The sequence below is a fragment of the Octopus sinensis genome, linkage group LG7 (genome assembly GCF_006345805.1).
Source record: "Octopus sinensis linkage group LG7, ASM634580v1, whole genome shotgun sequence".
Lineage (NCBI taxonomy): Eukaryota > Metazoa > Mollusca > Cephalopoda > Octopoda > Octopodidae > Octopus > Octopus sinensis.
This window is the reverse complement of record NC_043003.1, coordinates 49,835,357-49,861,853: the sequence shown is the minus strand read 5'-3', so window position 1 is coordinate 49,861,853 and position 26,497 is coordinate 49,835,357. Positions and strand designations below refer to the sequence as shown.

Here is a 26,497-nt window from a genome sequence, read left to right as displayed (position 1 = left end):
CCGGCAAAAAAAATAATATCTGTTGCGTTTCTGAAAGAGGTGAAGTAGGAATATTGAAACTTTTGCGGCTGTCATTGATAGACTCGTAGAATAAATAAAGACGGCGAAAAAAGAGAGAGCCCGAGAAAGAAAAGGTGATATATGAAAGAGAGGACGGGAAAATGAAATATTTTGCAATGTAAACATGATTTGTTTTAAGAGAAAGATTGTCATGATTGTGTGTTGGTGGTGGCGATGATAATTATCATTAGGAAAAAGAGTGAGTGAGTGAGTGAGTGAGGAAGACATACATAAGTTGTGGCGATGATAATTGTAGACCCCTTTTCACATTTTGATGAAGAGAACCCGATTTCAATCGGGTGTACTGGGGCCACATATAGGTGTGTGTGTGTGTGCACACGCTGTAGAAATTAAATTAGAGATAAAACTACTAATAGGGAAATGAAACAGTAAAAAACCAAAAACAAAAACATAAAAATAAAAATATAATATTAGATATATGTATATATGTGTGTGTGTGTTGACAGGTAGACAATAGAATGCGATGGCGTGGCGATGGCGAGGGCGATGTAATATTTGTTTCTGTCTATGAACGCTGATAGATACATGAGTAAAATGTATGGGAAGCTAAGGGATAAGAGTGAGTGAAAATGATCTTGGAAGAGAGGAAATAGCGAGAGAGTGATTTGAGGAAGACTTTACATTAAATAACTGGAGTGGACTTGTCAAATAAAGAGGAGTGAGAGGGTACTGGAGGAAATAGGGTGAGTGAGGAAGATGGCCCCTAGCAACCACACCTTTTAAGATAGGGATTTCTAAGGTAGCCCACGAGCATCGTCACCTCATTCTACATGTCCCTGTAAATTTTGGAGCGAATCGGACGGGATGTAGTGCATTGAAAGCGATCCAAGCGGTTAAAAACGCATTTCAGTTTTATATAGAATATATATATATATATATATATATATATATATATATATATATATATATATATATATATATATATATACGTTGATTGTTTGGTAAATTTTTCCAACTGATGTATAATTCGCTGTAAAAGTCTATTAAGTTTGAAACATGTCTTTTACTTCCACCAGTTGGCTCTAAAGACTAGATCTATTCCCGTTGCATAATAATAATTACAAAAAATGTTCAAATATTTGATTGTATTGGAGCTATGTTACCTTACTTCCAGTCGTTTCCATTCACTCTCTCACTCTTTTTAAATTATCAAACGTTTTCCCCCCAAGCAACGTCTACTGATTGCATGAATACGTCCAATTGAAGTTATTCACTTCATATATTTAATGCTATCGCATTACAGCAAAGTTAGTTGGTTTATTCAACTAGTATAGACGTTTGCATGTGTTTCAGTTATGTCTTTTGTGGTCGAGTTTATGAGTACTTTTATGTGTTTGTGTTATAAAATTGTTCTTGCAATTCCATAGTCAATTCTCATCTTTAGAAAAGTACCTCTTTACACAAGACAGACGGGGGAAAGAAGCAGTACCCATAATTTGTTCAGACCTTCCCGAACTGATAAGTCTAGTATAGACATATTTATTGATTCTTTAATTATTTCTATATTTCGATTATTATCTCAAGAATTTCTTTTCTCTTTCCAATTTAACAATTTTTACTCACAAATTTTTTTCATAATAGTCTCTGTTAATATTTCCATTGCTAAGGCGCTGCAGTTTCATTGGTGAACTTGCTTAATATTCTGTAGCAATGCCAAAATCTGAGTTTGTTGTTTTCTTATAAATTTTATTTTGCATGTTATAAGTCTACCTTTATGAATTACCCTCTCAGTTATTTTTAATCTTTATTACAGTTTAAAATTTTATTTTCGTTGTTTGAACTATCATATATTCCTTTTCAACTGTTCTATTTCTATTGTATTCCTCTATAGTCTTGCGTGCATATCTTCAAAATTCAAACGGTATATTGGGAGTTGCAAAATAATGAACTGATACTATTTGTTATGACCTCCTGCCAGCTCTGCGTTACGGGACACAGGAGTTCTTGATTTTTCGAAGCTCCACCTGATCGTTGGATCTCGTAACCGAAGGCGAGGCAATATCTTCTGCTATCCAACGAGTTGCGATTGGTAGTGCTCTGGAAAAAGTGATTTCCAAGGCCTGCAGCTTCTATTGTAGTCGCTGCTGTTACTGCTACCGCCTCTATTATAGACTACTGTCCCCTTTCCTCTTCCTCCTCTAGACACACTGTTCTCGTGTAGTTCTTACACATGTAGCAAGTTGGCTTTCTGCCCATCACCAGTCAGATTACCTTTCTTTCTTCTACAACAGGGTACGATTCTGGAATATCCTTGTGACCTTTGGTGGAGGTTATCAGAACCTGTCTGTCTATGCAGATTCCAACTGACCACATGTTGTTTCCAGTTGCTTCCGCACTCATCACCTGCTCGTGCTGTGCCACAAATGTGACGACAAGCTAAATTGTATCTCGTGTTTTATTCCTCAGCCAACACCACTCTGTGGATGGTGCTTAAGCTCTGCTCATTTCCTTGCTTTACCCCGTGTCTTAAAGGCTGGGCTTACACTTCCATATGCCCTACTTCTCTCTGTGGAGCGCACAACGCGCCAGACACCAGCTAAGACTTCCTAAAGCTACTCCTTTGAGGGTATATCAAAATGCTCTCGATTTTATTGTGAGAAGCAAAAGTACGTTAAAGTTCTCCTTGACCATTTGTCGATGAAATCGACAAAAAGAGAGGCACTGACTTTTGTGACACACTTTCCTACGCTTTTTTCCCCGGAGGTGACCTATGATCAATATTTTCTCTGGCTCGTAATGATCACAATCGATGAATTACTTTTGTTTTCGAAATTTATGTTTGCCGCTTGTGCGTGTTAAAGCGTAAATGTCTGTTTACAAAAGTTTCTGGCTATGCAATTCTCATATTTTTCTGTTTATCTTTTTACTAAAAATTCTTTCTTTTTTATTATTTTCAAACTTTTCAAAACTTTTATCCGTTTTTTTTTTCTTTTGGTGGGGGCTTCTACATTTGTAGCTAGCGTAGCTTCTCGTTCCTCAAGAGGAAACCTGATTAAATTGCGAGTAAACAATATTTACAAAAATATAAAACATTAAAAAAAAAAAAAAAAAGATTAACCAATGACAAATCTTATGTTTCCACTCCAAGCTAATGGGGCGGACGAACAAATTCTCTAAAGTTCTTTGCTGACAAAATGAGACAAAAAATTCTTCTTCTCCATCAAATTAAATGTAGCAAACTCAATTCTCCGAAACTGCATTAAACGCATCAATTCATCGGAAAACAATATCAATAATAATGATAATGGCAATAGCAATAATAATAATGATCATGATCATGATGATGATCGTTTCTTTTATTACCATCAGAGCTCGTCACACGCAGAAAAACATGTTACAAAGGCCTTGCAAAAAACACTAGGGATCCGGACAAAAGACCCACGGTTATATTTTTCGGTTATTTTTTCGTTTTTAGAATTCTTAGTTGAATATAACGCACCCCCCCCAATTTTTTTTCTTTTTACTTGTTGCAGTTATTAGACTGCGTCCGGTCATGCTGGGGCACCACCTTGGCTGTATGAAACCCAGAATTTTTTTTAAAGCTTGATCATAACCACCTCTTTGATAAAATTCATTGTTGCTTTTCTCTTTACTTGTTGCAGTCATTAGACTGCGGCCATGCTGGGGCACCACCTTGAGGAATTTTTAGTCGAGTGTATCGACTCCAGAATCATTTTTTAGTTGATTTTAAACCAGCACATAAAGTTAAGCCTAGATGGGCTCTCCATATGCTGGAAATAACAGCCAACTCTTACAAATTTTTTAAAATAATTTCACGTAAACAAAAACGGAAATCGCGGTTGTAAAAAATAAAAATTATTTTCCAAAATTCCAATTTTCAAGTAAACAACATCTATGTCCCTCACAATGGTATGTTCTGTGTGTTTCAATTACTTACCTCATTTTTAGAATAATTTTAAAGTTTGAAAATGAAAGTAAATCAACCTTAACATCGATAATAGGATAACAGAGCACACGACTCTTTACTACTCAATGTACATATTGTCTGAATTCTAATAAAAGAGAAAGCATTTACTTAAAGAAATGTGTAGAAACATAAAAACGATAAGAAGTACGTTTGAATGACTATATATACACACATAAAATGGAAGTAAATATTACACATGTCTCTGATATGTTTTTTCTTCACAAAAACCACAATTTGTCATTTTTATGGAGAAATATACATCTCCCTATTTAGGCAAATGATAAGAAGTACGTTTGAATGGCTAGCCTTCTGTTACGCCTTCAACGGCCAGAGAAAGTTCAAAAGTTCAACTTATTCTCATTAATCTATAAGAGCTCAGAGAAAAAAACAAAAGGCTTTATCTTTATATATAAAAGTGAAGTTGTGTGAGTGTCTGTCTCCTACGATTTAGATTCCTAACTACTCCCACATTTTGCGGTGCAGTTTAACCAAAACCGGGTATCTTATAGTCGTGATTCATATCGAGCCCTTCTGGGTATTAGCGCGCGTCTACGATGAGTCTACGATTTTAAAAAAATTACCATCATTTTTTTCCATTTTTAATGCATTTTTTCGCTATTATATAAGGGAAGTAACTCTCTAAAAATGTCTACGATGAGTCAACGATTTTAAAAAATTACCATCATTTGTTTTCCATTTTTAATGCATTTTTTTGCTATTTTTTGGCTATAACTCTCTAAAAATGCTTATATAGTTATTTCCCTTACAAACCCGAGCAATGCCGGGCGATACTGCTAGTATATATATATTTTTAAATGCTGAATTCTCTGCGACCAAAAATTCTTCAAGCTGGTGCCGAAGTATGGCCGCTATCCAGTGACTGAAACAAGTAAAAAGATTTTTAGAAAAACGAAAAAAAAACACGAGAGGGTTATAAAAAATTTCAAGAGATTTGGCTGTTATTTCTAGCATGTAGAGATATCTTCCAGGCTTAACTTCATATGATGGTTGAAAATCGTAAAAAAAAATTTGGGGGTCATTATATTCGACTAAAAATTCTACAAGGTGGTGCCCCAGCATGACCGCAGTGTAATAACTGTAACAAGTAAAAAGGAAAAAGAATTCTGGGGTCGATACGTTCAACTAAAAATTCTTAAAGGCAGTGCCTTAGCATGGTTGCAGTCTAATGACTAAAACAAGTAAAAGATGAAAAAAACGGAAAAGTAATCCTAAAATATAACCATGGGACTTTTGTCCAGTTTCACACTTTAACTATGGGGCTTTTGTCCGAGGGGCTTTTATCCTAGGGGTCTTTTGTCTTACACTCATGTGCAAATTATGTAAAACTAGGAGAGAAACTTACTCCTGTGGCCTAATGTTGTCGTTGGTGCTCTCTTTCTCCTATTTATCAAGTTTTGTGACCAGAAACTCTTAAATGAACAGCCTTTACGACTTCATGTGTGACAGCTCAACCTTCAGCCTTGCATCATTAGTCCCATTGCCTTTCTTTCCGCATTCGCACCGGTCGACAATTCTAGAATGATGACCTTCTGGAGTTGTTATTATTTGAATATCCATGCCGTCCCCTCCCAATTTCATCACTCACTGGTTGCTCCCGCCATGAATTATGGAATTAGCTTATGTGTAGCTATATAATACATTTGCTCAGCTTACTTTTTTGTCCAGTTTTCCGTTTGAAATTCAGATAAACCGTCTCAGACATCTTATCCCGTTGATATAAGATATATCACTCAGCTCTTCGGCAAATTTTGAGGTTAAAAAAATCCTGTTTTTAAAGATGCACAGTTATGTGACCTGCCTCTTCACCCCTTCTTGGATAAAGAGCTGAGGCAAGGGGGCATGTTCCTTGGTCATATATGTCTACCATGGCGATCTTTTCTTTGCAAGGTCAGTTATGTTCGGTATATTTTTGTTGCTAGCAATGCCTTTCAAAAAAATTTTGACATTCTCTGCTGTGTCACTCAAAAATAATACTTAAACCCATTAAAATTTTCTTTTCTTATTCTCTTGTTTTGTTAGTATTAGTCATAATAGTCTCATTCAAATTGTTCAAACTGATATTTTTGACAGACAGAAGTCAGTGTGTAATGCCGGAGTAGAGCACTTTGAAACCGAATGCAGGAGACAGCAAGAAGAGAGGAGGAGACATCGTCATCAACCCCTAAAGCTATTGATCAGAGTCAATTCAGTACCTCCCAGTGCCACAGGATTTGCTTATCTCTTATCGGTCTAGTCAGCCACATTTGCTCCCTTGAGAAACAATGTGCGAGATGGGGAGGAGGATAAATGTCTTGAATCGATACTGTTATCACCTTTGATGGCAAGTAAAAAGTACCACTACTTTTGCCATGCACAATGTTTGGGTCTTGCAATATAATTAGATTTTATTCACCAAGTAGTTATGCTCAGGTTCACTTTCTTAAAGAGCTGTTTCACTGATGAGAAGCCACTCATGTGGGAAATCAGTGAAACAGAAAAATAATATAACCTAAAATTACAGATTTTTTTTTGTCTTCCCCAAGTATAATGCAAATGTCCAACACATTTTAGAAGGTTTTCTGTTGAAAAATTAACCGCAGAGAATAGATAAAAAAAAATCCAAAATTTGATGCAAGACAAAGACACATCTGCCCATAACAACGTACACAATAACAACAGCAACAACAACAAAATCAGCAATATTATTTCCATTGAGATAATGAGAAATAATGGAAAAGTAATACAAATCCATACATAAAGAGCTGCAAATAATGTCGGTCGGAATGTGAGCACTGAAAACAATAACAATTATATTGGTATCTTGGGAATAATTAAAAATATTGCCAATAAATATGTATCCAAAATCCCAGGACTCACACAAGACATGGAAAATAGCACTACGAGGCAATGAACACATATTGTGTAGAGTAATTTCAATACAGCAGAAACTGAGAAAAGAAGAACACTGAATGTATCCCAGACATTAGTCCAGTGAAAACATGCAATGAAAATAAGACTATGGAATATGATATAATCATGACAAAGGAGCTGCTGGTGATGATAATGATGAGGAAGAGAAGGGGGATGATGATGAGGAGGATGATGATGATGATGATGGCAATAATAATAATAATGGTTTCTAATTCAGGCACAAAGCCAGTAATAATAATAGTGGTGGTGGTGGTGGTAGTAGTAGTAGTAGTAATTATTATTATTATTATTATTATTATTATTAATGACAGCATAAATAGCAATAGCAATAACATGAATTCACAGCTATGCACTCATTCACTGATCCAAATGTGATAGACAATGATATGGCTTGAGTGATAATAAAAGATGTCAACATATTATATGATTCTCTGACAATCATTCCAAAGCTAGTCTGAAGGAATTGTACTGAGATAATAAATAAACAAGAAATTAAAGCTAAAACATTGGCAACTAAAGAGCAGAGATAATACCATTTAAAGAAATGAATTTTATATGATGAAATCAGCACAGAGGATTGTCATGGGAGGACAAACTAAAAACAACTCAAAAGTATATTCTGTTGCAAAATGTTGCAGATATGGCAAACAAATATTTGAATTAGATAATAACCGAAAAATGGAAATTACCCAGTGGTAATTAACTAAAATTAAGACCATCATAATTAATGAAATGAAGAGAAAAATCTCATTAACTTATCATTGTTATGCAACAAGGAGAAGAAAATAATGGCACATAAAGCCTGAGAGATGAAAAACTCCAGACATGTTTTAGTCTTATTAGACCTCTTCAGCAGAACATAGCTTTTCCTGTATTTGCCAGTAAAGGTTAGATTTCCTCACTACGTTATGTAAGTTGACTTTAATAATTGAAAAGAACCCCCCCCCCCAAAGCCCACTAAATGTTGATAAAACACAAAACTTCTTGTTTACAGACTTGGTAATGCCAGATAAATGAAAATGAGTTATTTATTTAACTTTTCAGAGTTATCATTAAAATGGTGAATTGCTTAGTGGTTAAGGTATTGAACTCTTGGTCATAAGATTGTGGTTTCGATTCCTGGACCAGGTGGTGTGTTGTGGTCTTGAGCAAAACACTTCATTTCATGTTGCTTCAGTTCACTCAGTTGATAAAATAGAGTAATTTTGTGATGGACTGACATCCCATCAAGGGAGGAATATTTACACCATTGAAACCTGGAAATTGTTCCTACACTCCTTACAGAGCAATGTGAACTAACTGTTATTAAAGGACCAGCGATAATTCTAGGTCCATTACTTTAGAGAGGAATAAAATGTATTTTATTCTTCTGAAAACATGAGCATTTTCAGATTTACATACTGTCTAAATCTCTATAACATCGATATTCTTGTGCAGAAAATAGTACGGTATTGAAATAACAAATAGCTTTCCAAGAAAGCTGGTAGATATCAAAGAATGAATAATATCAAATCCAAACATAGCAGAAATTGATAAAAGAACTTAAGCAAAAAGTGGATTTCTTGTCAAAAGCATTGAACAACATCCCACATAGCTGGATTGTAGAATTGCTACAAGAAATAAAGCTGAACCAGAAATAACTGTAAAGAAGAAATATACTGCAATAGTATGGAGAGCAACAATATACATATCATACAAAATGCTATACAGTAATCCCTCACCATATCATGGGTCCCCATCGCGGTTCATCTATCGTGGTTCACCTATTGTGGTTTATTTATTTATTATTTAAGCTTACATCGATTCCTCCATAGTGCTGTTTTGCGTTTTTGATAAAGTAAATACATAGGCATAGGAGCTTCTGTGTGGTAAGTAGCTTGCTTACCAACCACATGGTTTCGGGTTCAGTCCCACTGTATGGCACCTTGGGCAAGAGTCTTCTACTATAGCCTTGGGCCAACCAAAGCCTTGTGAGTGGATTTGGTAGACGGAAACTGAAAGAAGCCTGTTGTATATATGTATATATATGTATATATATATATATATATATATATATATATATATATATATATATATGTATGTATATGTGTGTATATGTTTGTGTGTCTGTGTTTGTCCCCCCAGCATCGCTTGACAGCCGATGCTGGTATGTTTACATTCCTGTAACTTAGCACTTCGGCAAAAGAGACTGATAAAATAATTACTAGGCTTACAAAGAATAAGTCTTGGGGTCAATTTGCTCGACTAAAGCCGGTGCTCCAGCATGGCCACAGTCAAGTGACTGAAACAAGTAAAAGAGAATGAACGAATTATAAAAATAATTAAAAAAATATACTGTACAGTACTGTTTCAACTTCACAGATTTTCACCTATTATGAGGTGTTTTGAAACGTAACACCTGTGATATTCGAGGGATTACTGCATTGAGATAAATATTACATATCTCCATCTTCCTTAACCTTTTTATTTCCCCACTCTTTTTCATTGATTGTTCTTCTGTTTAGTGCTTACCAAACTAACTGTCAATACATCTAGTATACATACATTACATTACATACATACATACACACATACATACATACATATAGGTACAGGTGTGAAATAGACCCCAAAAGGTCTATGAACCACTTAGATTATTACTCCACTACACAAGGTTGTAAACAAGGAATATAGAAAGCCAGGATTTATAAAATAATTTGGATGGTCCCAAATCTATAGATTTCGTGGTATGAGTTATTAAAATCCCTATATATATAATTTTAATTATATATATATATATATATATATGTAACTGTTTCCTGCTATATAAAACAATGCACTCAGAGCTAAGTGATTATATATATATAATGAGTTTTAATCACTAGTTACTAAGTATTCCTATACCTAAGCAAAATTATGTGTACATATACATACACACATCTGTCTCTCGCTCTCTCTCTCTCCCTCTCCCTCTCTCCCTCTCTCTCTCTGTAAGACACAGAGATGATTCAATGGTTTTTGCAAAATTTGATTATTGGCAGAATAACATATAACTGCAGGGATTGTTGGAAATTGCAAATGAGGATATAGAAATGTGTTAAAAAAATTGCGAATGAGTATAGTGAAATGTGTAAAGCCTATATGGAAAAAGGAAAACTTACAAAACCACATAATTCATAATAGAGGAAGGCATGAAGTAAGGAACTAGAATAAGATCAAGCTTGCACATCTCTAGAAATGAAGGAGAAATACTGAATACAGCACCGATGAGTGAGAGGAAAAAAAATCAGATAATGATATTATAGAAACATTAAAATTGTACTCAGGAAAGGATGAGATGCTAAGAATAAAATTATAGGTGTTAATACATTAACCATATTGGTAATAAACTGCCATTTTCAAGTAATAAACTAGATGTAGGATGAATTGAGATAAGACAGAACTGCAAGTAAAATTAATGCTAGTATGTATAATACATGACTTTAAGGAAGACATTGACAGGTTATATTTAAAACAAGCATTCAGTGCTGGTTGGAGTTATATCACACAATAAGAAAACTGCTGTGTGATAAATACTGTTCTCTTACTTAAACACAGCGCAGAAAAACTATATTGAATTGAAATAGTTAAGGCACATGGCAAATATATAAGAAATGCAGTTCATTATTTTTATTTTCAAGGAGGCTGATCAGAAAGAAGTAGAAAGAAGGAAGCTGTGTGAATTGATACAAGACAGAAGCAAAATAGAGAAACAGTGGGTTTAATAGATTGTCTGCAAACTCTATATATGTTCAGTATCCTGAGTTTGAAACATAAACCATAGCAACCAAAAATAATTCCATCGGATTCAGAATACAGGTTTAAATGCAGAGACTGCAGGAATTCTGTTTCTATTATAGTGCAAATATAGTATGCGAGCACTAAAACATTATATAATCCTTTCTACTAAAGGCGCAAGGCCTGAGATTTGAGGGGAGAGGACTACTAGATTAAATCAACCCCAGTGTTCAACTGGTACTTATTTCATCAACCCTAAAAGGATGAAAGGCAAAGTTAACCATGGCAGAACATAAAGATGGATCAAATTCTGTTAAGCATTTTGCTTGGTGTGTTAATGATTCTGCCAGCTCACCACCTTAAAATGTTATATAATGAACAATATGAAAATAGAAATTAGCTTTGAGTGGGCAGACCTAGTGTCAAAAATATTGATATTTCAGCCATTTACACTCACATACATACGTATATATAATTTTAAATAATATATCAGGATAAAATCTATATAAGAATTTATCAAGTAGCCTGTGTGAAAAACCAGTTCAGGAAAAAATTAATACAGAGTATATAATTTTATCCTTTAAATATAAATACATTCATTATATTAAGGGCATCCAAATTGCATTGCCCTGCTTTCGGTGCTACATATATTTATTAAAATAGTTTGACTTCAGAGTCCCATAACAGCATCAGACATTTACATGTAGTAATAGCCCTTAATATAACAAATGTATTTATATTTAAAAGGAATAATTACATATTTTATATAAATTTTTTCCTGAACTGGTTTTTCATGCTGGATACTTGATAAATTCTTATATAGATTTTAACCTTGCATACTATTTAAAATTAAACCGGAACATACTCAGTGCTGAATTATTCCAACTATACACATGTACTGAGATGTAATTTGACAAGCTCACCTTATACATGAATATATAAGTGTGAGTGCAATTGTATATGCCATGTTGGGTACATCTGTTGCTTGCTTGGTATGTACAGATGTTCATTTTTATGTGTTCTGATTATGTTTGCACTGATGATTGGAAGTGTATTATGTACACTAACCATGAAACCATTAATGATTTGCAACTAAATCTGTTTTTAAGACGTAGCTTCCAAGTTACATTCCTCCACTTTCGGTGGTATGTATATTTATTAATCTATTAAAGATAGTTTGACTTCAGAGTCCCATTACAGCATGAGGCATTTATGTGTAGTAATAGCTCTTAATATAAGGTATGTATATAGATGTATATATATATATATTATATATATATATATATATATATATATATATACAGGGCGATTTTTTTTCCTCTGTCTTCCCTTCTCTGGATCTTTCCTTCTCCTATGTTTCCGACGAAGAACTCCGCTCGAAACGTTAAACCCTCCTTCTTTCCTTCTTTCCTGAGCGTCCAATAATACTATATTTGTTCCACGTCCTCGCGTTGTTGTGATTTTTTTTGTGCTTTCTTGTTTGGATTAACTTTATATATATATATATATATATATATATAAGTAAATAAATGGAGTTGAATAACATCAGTGTTCAACTCCATTTATTTATTTATTTATTTATTTACTTATACTATACAAATTACTGCACATTAACCCATATTTACGCGGGTCAAATTTTCTATGGCCAGATGCTTTTTCTGTTTCTGATACCTGTTTCCAAACAAAGTAATATTGTCTCTACTGCTTTGAACATAAACAACACAACAGCTGGATATATATTTTCATGGAAGATTGGAAAAGAATGGAACTGCTTTATGACAATGAGGTTTATTTATATTTAGTGAGTAATATCCTGACAAGGACATGCAAACACACAAACACACACACACACACGCACACACACATGGATACATACATGCACACACACATACATGCACACACACACACACACACATACACAAATAAAAGACTTCTTCCAGTTTCTGTTAATCAAAAATCTCTCACAAGGCCCAAGCTACAGTAGAAAGCACATGCCCAAGTTACCATGCATTGGGAAACCATGTGGTTGTGAAGCAAACTTCTTAACCACATAGTCATGTTTATGGTTAGCCTTACACATATCTTGCCATGCTTGCACTCATATATATATATATAATTTATATATATATATATATATATATATTATATTTTGTAAAATTTGATTTAGTATTTCTAAATTGAATTTTTCCCTGTAAGTTTGGAATAATATTCCCTCATATTATTATAATACTATTATTATTATTATATATATATATATATATATATATATATATATATATATATCATTTCTATATGTGCCAGCTTAACTTAATTCGTCATAAGTCGAAAGGCAACTCTTGTTATGTCCTGCTATTATTTTTATTATATTTTTTTTATTGTATTTATATTTGTGTAACATTGTCCATTATTTCCGTCCTTGTTTTTGTATACATTTGCTGCTTTCTTCCAAGGAATCTAATGCTGTTAGCTTAGTTTTTCCTTGGGGCTGGCCAGATTGAAGCAATCTCAAGAATAATCAGCTGAATTTGTGAGGATAATCTGGTGCTTGACTGAGGAAAGAAAACTTCGAATGACCCGTCCTCATTTTCTTTGTATTGTCTATCTGGATGTTTTGTTGTCCCTTTTTGTATCACCTAGCTGTCCGGATGTTTTGCGTTCTTGTCCCATTTTGTATTATATATATATATATATATATTCAGTTATGAATTAGAATTAGTGATAGCAGTGTAAACAATCCCAATTGCACATGTTCAATGTATGCATTTTGCTTGTTCACCAGTTTGTAGTAGCACTGCACTCTAGGGTGTGGTGGTGGTGGTGGTGGTGGTGGTGGTAAAAGACATGTAATAATTGTACAAATAAAAGGCATGTAGTAATAAAAACATTTAAGATTCGAAGAACAGGAGAAAAGGGTTTATTTTGTGATTCATTAGTTTTTCAAATTTTCAAACAAGATGAGATGAAATATAATTATATCTAATATAAAATGTAATTTTGTAATACATGATGTGTAATTTTACAAAACAAAAATTGTAATATATACTTTTATTGCAAGTAACAGAAAATAGTTTGCTTTTTTTGTATGTAACTACAATTGTAACACCTGATTTTATATGTAACAGAAATAATAAAACATAACCTTATCCTATGTAACAGAAAATTGTAATACATGATGTAATTGCATGTAACAGATAGTGTAACATGATTTTATTCTATGTAACAAGAATTGTAACACATGCTTTTATTGCATGCAACAGAAATTTGTAACATGATTTTATTGTTTGTAACAGAAATTTTAATACATTATTTCATTTCCTGTAATAGAAAATTGTAACATGAATTTATTGCATGTAACAGAAATTGTAAAACATGCTTTATTCGCATGTAACAGAAATTTAACAGAAAATTGTAATATGTAACATTATTGCATGTAACAGAAATTGTGACAGATCTTTTTGTATGTAACTGAAATCATAACAAGGTTTTATTACAAGTGGCTGAAGTTGTTGTTTATAATTCAGTATATAATTACACATAACTTAAGTGGAAGTCATACAAATGTGTAATGAGATATGTGATTATGTATAACGAAATTGTATGTAATATGCCTGTGAATTATTTAACAATGTGATTGTGAAACTTGGTATCATGATGTATAAAACTAAAGACACACTACAAGCAACATAGGTGCATTGAATCTAAATGCAATACAATGTATGATTGCGTGTCATATGATATTACATCTATGTATATATACATAATTGTGTGCAATGTGCATATATGTGTGTGTGTGTGTGTGTATGTATGATGCTCTGTGTGAGAAAACAGCATGTGTCATATTGGACACACAAAACCTAATTTTGTTACTTAGTAGTAACATGATGTATACATTACAACTGTTTGTAATAAAATGTTGCACAAGTTATCATTGTGTGTAACACAACATGTGGCACATGTCTGCAATACAAAATGTATTTGCTGATGTTACAAGAATTGCTTTTAATACAAACATATAACCCACAGCAATATAGTTGTATGTAACACACTTGTAACAATTTTTATGTGACACAAGAGTACAGGTATTAAAAATGTCAGTAACAGAGGGTGTGATTGTAAGTAACTCATGGCACAATTAATTGACACAATTTTTCTGTAAATGTATATGACACAGTTACAAGTAACATACTAAGTCAGTGAAACATATATGCATGTAACAAGATCGTATGTTGAAAAAGTACATTTCAGTTGTACAAAGGTTTGTTACACAACACATGAGTGAATACAACACATTTATGTGTAACACAATTGCAGTGACATAATATTTAATATATGATGTTATGTAACACATCTGATATTTCGCTGTTATGTAACGTGGTTGTAGTTAATGTAATGTTTAAAAGAACGTGGTGAAATTCATTGCGACACAAAATAAGCTAGGTTAGATTTTGATGTAACATTGTTATGTGTAACTCAGCATGAGTTTGCATGTAATATAATGCCACATAATGGTAATGGATTAAAGATTTGTCCTTCCAGCTCAATATATATATATATATATGTATGTATGAATGTGTGCATGTGTATATATGGGTGTGTGTGTGCATGTATGTGTATACATGTGTGCACTCACACTAACACACACGTGTACATAGATGATGTACATATACATACACACAGACACATATATCAATCTATGCATAATATATCTGTATATATGCATATGTGTATGAGCATATATGTGTGTGTGTATGTGTGTGTATATGTGTGTGCATGTGTGTATATATATATATATATATATATATATATATGTATACATACATACATATGCAAATATAAGTAGATATATAGATAGTTAGAGAGAGAGAGAGAGAGAGAGATGAAGAAAATAGCAGTCAACAAATAAAATTCACTACAGATTAATGCTTTTAAGATAATTAGTTTATTAAAATTGGTTGCGCATAGAGTAATTAGTTTGAAAATGTAAACAAATTAAAAAAAAAAATTAATTCATTTTTTGAATATTACTAAAGATTTACATTTGCTGATAGGAATTTTGGTGCCAGAGATAGTTAAATAGCTGGCAGAAAATTTAACACTGCAGTTTGGGCTGTCTCTTAATTCTGAGATCAAATCTATATGAGGTTTACTTAGATTTTTTTTTGCTTGTTTTGTTTTTCGGTGTGTAGAACATTAGAAAATTCTTCTGAGAAGACTTGGGTTCATTTAAGCTGAAATAGAGGCTAGATAGTGGAGGCAGATCCTTAAAGCCTATCACTGACAGTCTTAACTATAATTCACACTAACAAATAATTAGTTTGCCTGGTTGAGTTGAGTCTCATGGGTTGAGTGGAACTCAGTGACATAGCTAAATGTACATCACCAGAGGCAGTCTTCAATTTACTGCCCCTGCTCTCTATATAGGGTGCACCATAAGGAATTCCTGATTATTTAAATTAATTAATTTTATTAAATTTAGTTTGAAATTGCACATAAATAATTAAAATGTGCTCCTTGTCATTATTTGTTTACATTCGGCAAGTAAGATGCTTCAGTAGAGCAGCTAACAGGCAAAGTGAGATTGTAGCTCTGTAAAAACCAGGATATAGCACCAAAGACATGGCTTCAAGGGTTGGTGTCAATCCCAAAACAATCTATAATGTCATGAAAGGCTACAGGGAAACAAGTTCAATCAATAGCAAGCCCATATCTTCCTTCCTTCTTCTCAAGCCATGCCTAGCTCATAAGGGTCGGTTTCCCGGTTTCCTTGGTGTATAGGTTCCCCACCTGGATGGGACACCGGTCCGTCGCAGGTGAGCTCCAAAGATGCAGGAGGAAAGAGTGAGAGAAAGTTGTGGTGAAAGAGTCAGCAGAAGTTTGCCATTACCTTCTGCCTGAGCTGTGTGGAGATTAGGTATTTTGCTCATAAACACACACATCACCTAGTCTGAGATTCAAACTCGCGATCCCTCAACTGCGACTCTGCTGCTCTAACCACTAGACCATACCTAGTCAAAAATGACCCATAAAGACAATGCAATTGGTGAATGTTGCCCAAAAGAGTCTTGTAAAATCCACGGTGGAGCATGAGAAAAATGTCCTAAAAGTCTCGATATCTGCCAGACAACCATATGACAGACAACCACAAAGACTTAAATTGAAAGTCATTAAAACTGCAATGCCAACACCTAATTTCAGCTGCTTCCAAAGCAAGAAAATGGTGGAAGAGACTCAGAGCACTGGTAACAATGTCTTCAGCTGATTAGAAGGAAAGATATTCACTGTAGAGGCTGTGGTGAACAACCAGGATGATAGGATTTTGACCACGAGGCTGGATTCTGTTCCCAAAGGTGCCTGTAAGGTTTTTCATTGAATGAAATCCACTTGAGTGAATGAGTGGGTGACAATGTCATCCGATGATGGAAAATCTCCTCTGGTGTTCATTAAAGAGGAGACAAAGGTCAATTCTGCAATTTACATGAAAATTTTGGAGGATTATGTTTTGCCATGGGTGACCGAAGCATTTGGAGATAATTACATGTTCATGAAAGACAGCGCTCCTTCTCTTACTTCCAATGTGACACTGCAGTGGTGCAGGAGACATTTCAGTGGAATCTGAGACAAGATTCCAGCCCAGATATCAACTCTATGATATTTGCTATTTGGTTCATTCTAGAAAGTGACGTTTCAAAAGTTTCCTACAAAAACATCACCTCTCTGAAGAAAGCCTTAGTCATGTCATAGGATCATTGACGAGAAGTTGTCTGGGATTCATGTGACTCTGATCTTGGCTGTCGTCAGGCTATTGTGAAGGCTAAAAGTGGGCATATTAAGTGAAATGTATCTTAATATGTGACATTACTATATACTAAAAATTACGACTAAAAATCAATCAGGAATTCTATACAGTGCACTATGTACAGGCTTACATGGCAGATTCAAGAGTGCTACCCATCCATAAAAGTGCCACCTGGGGAGGATTGTCCCCATCAACTTCACCATCACCTCTTTTACTACACCACTGGTAAAACTCAAAAACTCAAACCATGAGGGCTTCCAAATGCTTGAGAAGAAAGAGGAGCAAGAGGAGGGGAAGAAGATAAATGAAGGGTTTGAAGGAGGGTGACGAGAAGTGGTGAAAAGGAATAACAACAAAGAGTAACAATTCTGATTTTTAAGTAAAGGGCTAAAAGTTTGGAAAGAAGGACATGATTAATTATAATCAGCCCCAGTACTTGACTGCAAACATATCTTATTGATAACAAAAGAATGAATAGCAAAACTAACCACAGAAGTATTTGATCTCAGAACATCAGAAAATGTAACTGAAAACCATTAGAAAATTTGAAGCACAACTAATTCTGTAAAATAATCCTTTCTGCCAACGAGACAAGGCTTGAAATTTTGTTGAGGGAGGAAGGACTAGTTGATTAGATCAACCCTTAAGCACAACTTGTACTTATTTCTATTATTTATATTATTTACATTTGACAGATATTTGCTCTCATCTTGTTTGTTGCTAACACAACATTTCGGCTGATATACCTTCCAGCCTTCATCAGGCATTTTTCGATGTTATTATTATTATTATTATTATTATTATTATTCAGGTCACAGCCTGGAATCAAACTCAGAATCATGGGGTTAAGAGCGTGGGCTACTAACCCCAAGATTCCGAGTTCGATTCCAGGCAGTGACCTGAATAATAATAATAATAATAATAATAATAACATTGAAAAATACTTTAGGAATGAGAACGCAGGTTTGAAATTTCTCCAGAACACCTGATGAAGGCTGGAGGGTATATCACCCCAAACGTTGTGTTAACAACAAACAAGATGAGGACAAATGTCCATCAAATGTAAGTAATGTAAATAATATAAATAATGTACATAATTTTTCCTCTCTTAAATATAGAACTGTAGTACTTATTTTATTGGCCCCAAAAAGGATGAAAGACAAAATTGACCTCGGTGGAATTTGAACTCAGAACATGTAGACAGATGAAATGCTGCTAAGCATTTTGACCAGCATGCTAACAATTCTGCCATCACACTGCTTTAATAATAATGATGATGATGATGATAATAAGACCATCATTTTGTAGGCCTTGCATATGTCAATTAGATCAACTCCAGAACTTGACTAGTATTTCATTTTATAGACACCTACAAAAATGAAAACCAAAATTGATTCTTGCGGGGCTTGAACTCAGAATGCGAAACAGCATGACAAAATATTGCCAAGCATTTTGTCCATTGCCCTACTGAATCTATGAATCTATATAGCATTAATAAAAGCAAACAAATATAAATAGCAATGGTTTAAGAGTAAGATATGAATCATGTAAAATTATAATGCAAAGTGGTGTTTCAGTTTTAGAAAATGACAGCTATACACGGATTGTTATCGAGATGCAGTCAGTGATTTATTCAAAATGGTCAGTAACTATAAGCGTCAGATGACCGATACGTAGGCAACAGTTTCACAAGTCAATGTCCATTTATTTGTTTTAAATGCATAACTTTTGCTCACATAGCAACAATGTTTATATATATATATATATATATATATAAATTTATGTATTTTGTATGATTGTTTTATGAAGAGATGGCATATATAAATTAAGATAGACATGACAGGCAAATAGTCTATACATACATGACAAATAACCTATATATACACAATGAACAAGCAATAAATTGAATGTGATATGTAATTGCTCCAGCATATTATATGTTATGAATATGTGTGTGTCAGTGTGTCTATGTTTGTGTAATATATATATATACAGACATCTATGCATATACTTATATATATGTGTATGTATATATATATATATATATATACACATACATACATATATATATATATACTCAGGCACACACAAGCCCAGAGATGTATATACATACATACATACATACTACATACATACATACATACGTATATTTATATTTATGCATGCCTACACTTGTGTATATGGAGACAGCTTTTCTTATAAACACATTGTATTGAAACTATGAGTATGTTGTAATTTAATCGTTTTTATTAAAGTTTTCTCAGATCTGCTTATCAGACATTTAAAATTCGTTTTGGAATAATAGAGCTTCCAAATGCATTTTTTTATCAACATTTCCAGGCTGGCTCAGAGTGACAAAAGCAATATGTTTAAAATCATGAATGGAAACAAATCAACAATTTACTTCAAGATGGGGAAAAAAAATGTAGAAAAATCAGAAAAGATAACACCAACCAATTAAGAATCAAATTAGATAAAATAATTACAATATGATAAATTCACAAATAGGATCCTTGTACTTTTCCCCACATCAAAGAAGAATTCACACCAGCATATATATATATATATATATATATGTGTGTGTGTGTGTGTGTGTGAATGTGTACTGTATATGTATATATATATATATAGATTTATACATATATATACATATATATGTATATATATATATATATATGTATATTATATGTATATATATATATGTATATATATATGTATATATATATATATATATATGTATAATATATATATATATATATAATATATATATATATGTATATATGTATATATGTATATATGTATATATATATATTATATATATATATATATATATAATATATATATATATATATATATTTACATACACATATATAAAATATATACATATATAGAGATATGTATATATACATGTGTCTGTATATATGTACACATATATTTATATTTATTTGTATATATACATACATATATATGTGTATATCTATGCATATATGTGTGTGTGTGTATGTATGTATGTATAGGAGGACGTGTTGTCTGCATTTTTATTTTTACAGCCATGTGTGTGTTTAAAACTGCAGACAAAACATCCTCCTCTGTTTCACAATATCTCAAATAATTGCACTCTCTTTAAAATCTGCCAAACAAGTAGATAACAGTATCAGAAATCAAACACCAAACTATCGCAGTATCAAGTCATTGAAATGATTTCCAGATACTTTAGAAGCAACAAACGAAATAGGTATCATTTCAACCCCATATAAAACTTTTCCCTAACGTTCCATTTGCAGAAACAATAGACATTATATTTGATAATGTATGCAAAGACCAAAAGCAAAGCCACCCATGATACAAGCAAAGCTATCTTATAAAAAAAATCTAGTTGTAAATTGTTTAAATGCCTACTGGGTACGATGTCCAAATAAAAAAGATGGTATAGCAATGGGTTCTTCCCTTGGTCCCACATTTGCCACATTCTATCTAGCTGCAACAGAAAACAAAATAATGTCTAGGCATAAATGTAATGTACTCTGAAGATAAGAAGAAGCTAAAAGAGGTCCTGGAAAACAACTTAGTAATAATATCGAATAGCCAAAACAGTACTAATGCATCTATATAAAATTTATGATACATAAACATTTAGATTAAAGCCAGTTGATGCATTGCATCAGTTTACATAAAAGTTACAAACAAATGCATATACTTAGTTGGTGATAGTGCATGCCCACATGACGAAAAAATGTCAGTGATAAAACTGCTACTTAGGAGAGCATTTAATTCACTGCTCCAAATGAATTCATAGAATATAGCAAATATTGATCAACAATGAATATTCAGACATACTGCTTAACCAAGCTATTGATGAATATAGGCAGAAATACAATTGATCAAACACATTAGGCAGTATCCCTCTTCAAAATACGTATATTGTATACAAAGTTTAACATATGAATCAAATGTACACCAGGTATAAATCTGATGAACATACCATCAAAAGTCTTATGAAACTAAATACAAAAGGCTTCACACCAAACCATAAGCTAACACAAGTAATATAATACAAAAACAAATGACCGTGAACATATAAATTTGAGATCAAACTTGGTATGACCAATGTATAAGTTTCACAGTTAAAATAAGTTTGCAAGCTTCACAGTGCCAACTCTTACACTGGCCTTTACTCTTTTACTCTTTTACTTGTTTCTGTCATTTGACTGTAGCCATGCTGGAGCACCACCTCTAGCTGAGCAAATCGACCCCAGGACTTATTCTTTGTAAGCCTAGTACTTATTCTATCGGTCTCTTTTGATGAACTGCTAAGTTACAGGGACGTAAACACACCAGCATCGGTTGTCAAGTGATGTTGGGGGACAAACACAGACACACAAACACATATATATATATACATATATGCACCGGGCTTCTTTCAGTTTTCCGCCTACCAAATCCACTCACAAGGCTTTGGTCGGCCTGAGGCTATAGTAGAGGACACTTACCCAAAGTGCCACACAGTGGGACTGAACCCAGAACCATGTGATTCATAAGCAAGCTACTTGCCACACAGTCACTCCTACACCTAGGCCTGGTAATTATAATACCCTTTCGTAGGCTCAACAAGGAACAATAGTAGCATACTGCACCCAACACGATAAAACAAAGCTTTTTAAAATCTTTTATATAAACTCAGGCCTATTCCTTGTAATTTCATATTCCGAAAATGACAACATAAAACAAAGCTAAATCGGAAAATATTGATTTCAAACTTTGGCACAAGGCCAGCAATTTCATGGTAGGGCATAAGTTGATTATACTTGACTGATACTTATTTTATAGACCTCACAAGGATGAAAGGCATAGTTGACATCATTAAAGTTTGAACTTAGAGCATAAAGGCAGATGAAATGCCACCAAGCATTTAGCCCAGCATAATAATGATTCTTATAATTCCCACACAAATAGACAATTAGGAGTGGCTGTGTGATAAGTAGCTTGCTTACCAACCACATGGTACCGGGTTCAGTCCTACTGCATAGTAACTTAGACAAATGTCTTCTACGATAGCTTTGGGCCAACCAAAGCCTTGTGAGTGGATTTGGTGGAAGGAAACTGAAAGAAGCCCCTCATATATATACATATATATATATTATATATATATATATATATATATATAACACATGTATGTGTTTGTGTTTGTGTGTCTTTGTTTGTCCCCCCCACCACCAACATCGTTTGACAATCTATGTTGGTGTGTTTACATCTCTGTAACTTAGCAGTTCAGCAAAAAAGACTGATAGAATAAGTACTAGGCTTAGAAAGAATAAGTCCTGGGGTTGATTTGCTCGACTAAAGGTGGTGCTCCAGGATGGCCATAGTCAAATGACTGAAACAAATAAAAGAATAAAAGAATAATTGATCATGGAAACATTACGAATATTGTGACACAATGTCACAATTAAAGTACAGCATATACATGTTACAAATAAAAATCTGATGACTTATGCTCATTGGATTTGCTCGAATGGACAAAATCAGGTAAGAAAGTAATGGTTGGTGGGAAGGTCTGTATAATAATAAGCCACCAACTATAAAGAGAGCAACACAGAAGCCGAAAACCACTCGACATCCTGAAGATGAGGCTGAGATAGATTAGAAACATTGATAAAGTTGAAGTTGGGAACATTTTTTATTCTAAACACTCAATAAAAGTCTGTTATGCAGCCATTAAAAAAAAAAACACTTTTATAAAATAGATTAAATTAGAACAAAACCAGGTTTACAATGCAATATATACACATATATGTGTGTTTGCTATTATATAATGCCAATAGATGTATTTTGTATTTTTCCAGCTAATAAAAACTTTTGAAATCAATACATTTTGACAGTTTGTAAGATGTCCCATGATGATTTAAATGGTTGCAAGATATTTTGTATGCTCACAAACATATATATATGTAATTTTAAACACAAACATACACACACACAGACACCCCCCAGACACATACACACACACAAAGAACTACATACACACATATACATATATCTTTATGTAGACATATATGTGTATAAAATCAAAATATTTTCAAATTGTATGGATAATACCGTACTAAATTCTGGTGCCTCAACTTAAGTACCATATTCATCTGAATCTAAATTTTTGCTGAACTCATCTACCATATATATGTGTGTGGGTGTGTGTATGTGTGTACTCGCATATGTGTGTGTGTGTGTGTGTGTGTGTGCATGTACGTATGTATGTATAGATAGATAGATAGAGAGAGAGAGAGGGTGAGAGAGATACATATGAGTATATATATATATATATATATATGATGGACTATCCCATCATTTCCTACCGAGCAACCACTCAGATGATTTGTTTATAGGGATCAAATGCTTGTGTAGACATAAGCTCACTCTCTCCATCAAATCGACATGTGAAACTGGGTGTCACATGTCAGATGTCAAAATGATCACAGAGCAACACGAAATGAAGTGCTTTGCTCAAGAACACAACGCACTGCCCAGTCTGGGAATCGAACCCACGATCTCGCAGTCATGAGTGCAACACCCTAACCACTAAGCCATAAGCCTTCACATATATATATATATATACATACACACACACACATATATATATATATATATATATGTGTGTGTATATCTATATCTATCTATATATATATATATATATATGTATATATGCATATCCTTATTATCACCATTTAACATCTGTTTCCCATGCTGGTATGGGTTGGACATATATTTGTATAAACATCTGTTTGTGTGTATGCATGTGTGAATGTGTGTGTTTGTATTTGTGTTTGTGTGTGTGTGTGTGTGCCTGTCTGTATATATATATATTTATATACTTTATTAAAAAGCAGCAGAAATATCACAAAAACTGCTACTCAGATTTTCACGTTCTCATTCGTTGAACAGTTTTGTTTGAATGAAACTCTGAGTAACAGTTTTTGTGATATTTCTGGTGGATGCCCGAGATCCTAGAAGACACACACACACTGACAGACAGAACGAATTTTATATAATAGATACGAACTTATGAACATATATATTAACATAAATATCTGCATTCAGATGTCTTTTGCGCTTATATGAATACATTTGTGGGTGTGCATGTGTGTGTGCATGTGTATGCATGCATGTGTGTGTTTGTGTATGCATACTTGTGTTTCAGTATGTGCATGCTTGAGTATGTAGTGATAACTGCTCTGCCCAGCAACAAAAAGAGATAAAGCATAACAGGAAAGAGAATGTGACAAACACAGAAATGAGTTTTAGTTTTTGTCTCATCATAAAATAAAGTAAATGTGTGCAGGTACAGATTGGAATAATGTCAGTCCAGGAGTCATGAATGTGTGTGAGGAGTTGCATCTGGTGAGAGAAGTTGTCAGTGTAGTCTTCAGTGAGTGACTTAACTCTCTTACTCTATTGCCGTGATCTTGATAAGAGAGACAGGGACACTTCTAGGTTTCTGCTTTACGTGAATAAAAAGGGAAAAAAGGCTTGTCAAAACCATTTTGATATTCCATCAGATGGTTCAGAGAGCAAATTAGAAATTCATATTTTTTGAAAAGCACTGCAAAGAGGGCATGTCATTTTTCAGAATTCTAATAAATCCTTCCGGAGCAGTGTGCAAAAAAAAAAAAAAACCAGAAAAAATGGAAAATGAAAAATATAATAAATATCTTTATCACATTAGTAACATAACTTATTTTGATTATGTATATTATTTCGTTATGCCTTCTACAAACATACATACACACATACATACATACATACATACATACATGTGTGTGTGTGGGTGTGTGTGCATGTATGTGTGCATGTGTGTGTGTATGTATGTATGTATGTAAATGTTTTTATGTTCAGTTATAATAAAAACAATTTTACATTAATCTGAAGGGTCAATCTCTACTTTTGCAGTGTGCAAATTTACTTTTCCTAAACAAGAATATCATTAACAGCGACTTCGAAGTTTTGACCAGCTAATGATGTATATAAATATATATTTATACATATATCTATATACATACGTACACACACACACACATACATATATATATTGTTGTGGTATGTTCTATTAAGAACGTATATGAGTACAAATAGAGCTCACTCATCCTTAGAATTCCCAAATGTGCTACCAACCACATGGTTCCGGGTTCAGTCCCACTGCATGGCACCTTGGGCAAGTGTATTCTACTATAGCCTTGGGCCAACCAAAGCCTTGTGAGTGGATTTGGTAGACGGAAACTGAAAGAAGCTCGTCGTATATATGTAAATATATATATATATGTGGGTGTGTGTTTGTGTGTCTGTGTTTGTTCCCCTAACATCGCTTGACAACCGATGCTGGAGTTACATACCTGTAAATTAGCGGTTCGGCAAAAGAAACTGATAGAATAAGTACCAGGCTTACAAAGGATAAGTCCTAGAGCCGATTTCTTCGACTAAAGGTGGTGCTCCAGCATGGCCACAGTCAAATGACTGAAACAAGTAAAAGAGTAAAGAGTAAGATTACCACCACCATCACTATCCTAAATCTTTTGATGTATGGTGGAATGTCCACCTTCACTTGCAGAAGTGTTTCTCTGGTAAATATATGGCAAATGATAACTTGATCTAATTAGGTACAAGGCTAATTATTCTAAAGCAAAGAGATTGAATTAAGCTCATTAGATTGTCCCTTTTTTACCCTGTACATAACTCACAGATATTTTAGAGAACCCTGGAACACTGAAAGATTAAATCCAGATCAGAAGGAATTCGAACTCAAAATAAAAAGAAACACAAGACATTGTATCCTTTATACTACTGATTCTGCAACTCTACCAACCTTGGAATTTCTAATTACAAAAATTGAAATGGTTCCATAAAGAACAGTGAGGATAGTTGAAGATTGGGATCAAAATTCCATGTCTGAATCTTCAATAAAAATTTCAAAAGAGTTTGTTTTGATATGAATGTCAGTTTTTAATGAGATTTTGATT

The 26,497-nt window shown here is 33.6% G+C and overlaps 2 long non-coding RNA genes across 3 annotated transcripts; one reads left to right on the top strand and one right to left on the bottom strand.

The window, feature by feature from the left end:
- The first annotated feature begins 13,690 nt into the window (after nucleotides 1-13,690).
- Nucleotides 13,691-24,750, top strand: LOC118764238. Its single transcript, XR_005000035.1, has 3 exons — nucleotides 13,691-13,706; nucleotides 13,758-13,924; nucleotides 24,739-24,750. It is a non-coding gene; the product is annotated as an uncharacterized LOC118764238 (long non-coding RNA).
- LOC118764236 lies at nucleotides 15,818-18,423 on the bottom strand. Of its 2 annotated transcripts, XR_005000033.1 has the most exons (3): nucleotides 18,392-18,423; nucleotides 16,702-17,996; nucleotides 15,818-16,407 (listed from the first exon to the last, which is right to left on the bottom strand). It is a non-coding gene; the product is annotated as an uncharacterized LOC118764236 (long non-coding RNA). The 2 variants fall into 2 exon arrangements; XR_005000032.1 differs by lacking the exon at nucleotides 18,392-18,423 and having other exon boundaries at nucleotides 16,702-18,182.
- Nucleotides 24,751-26,497: the final 1,747 nt, after the last annotated feature.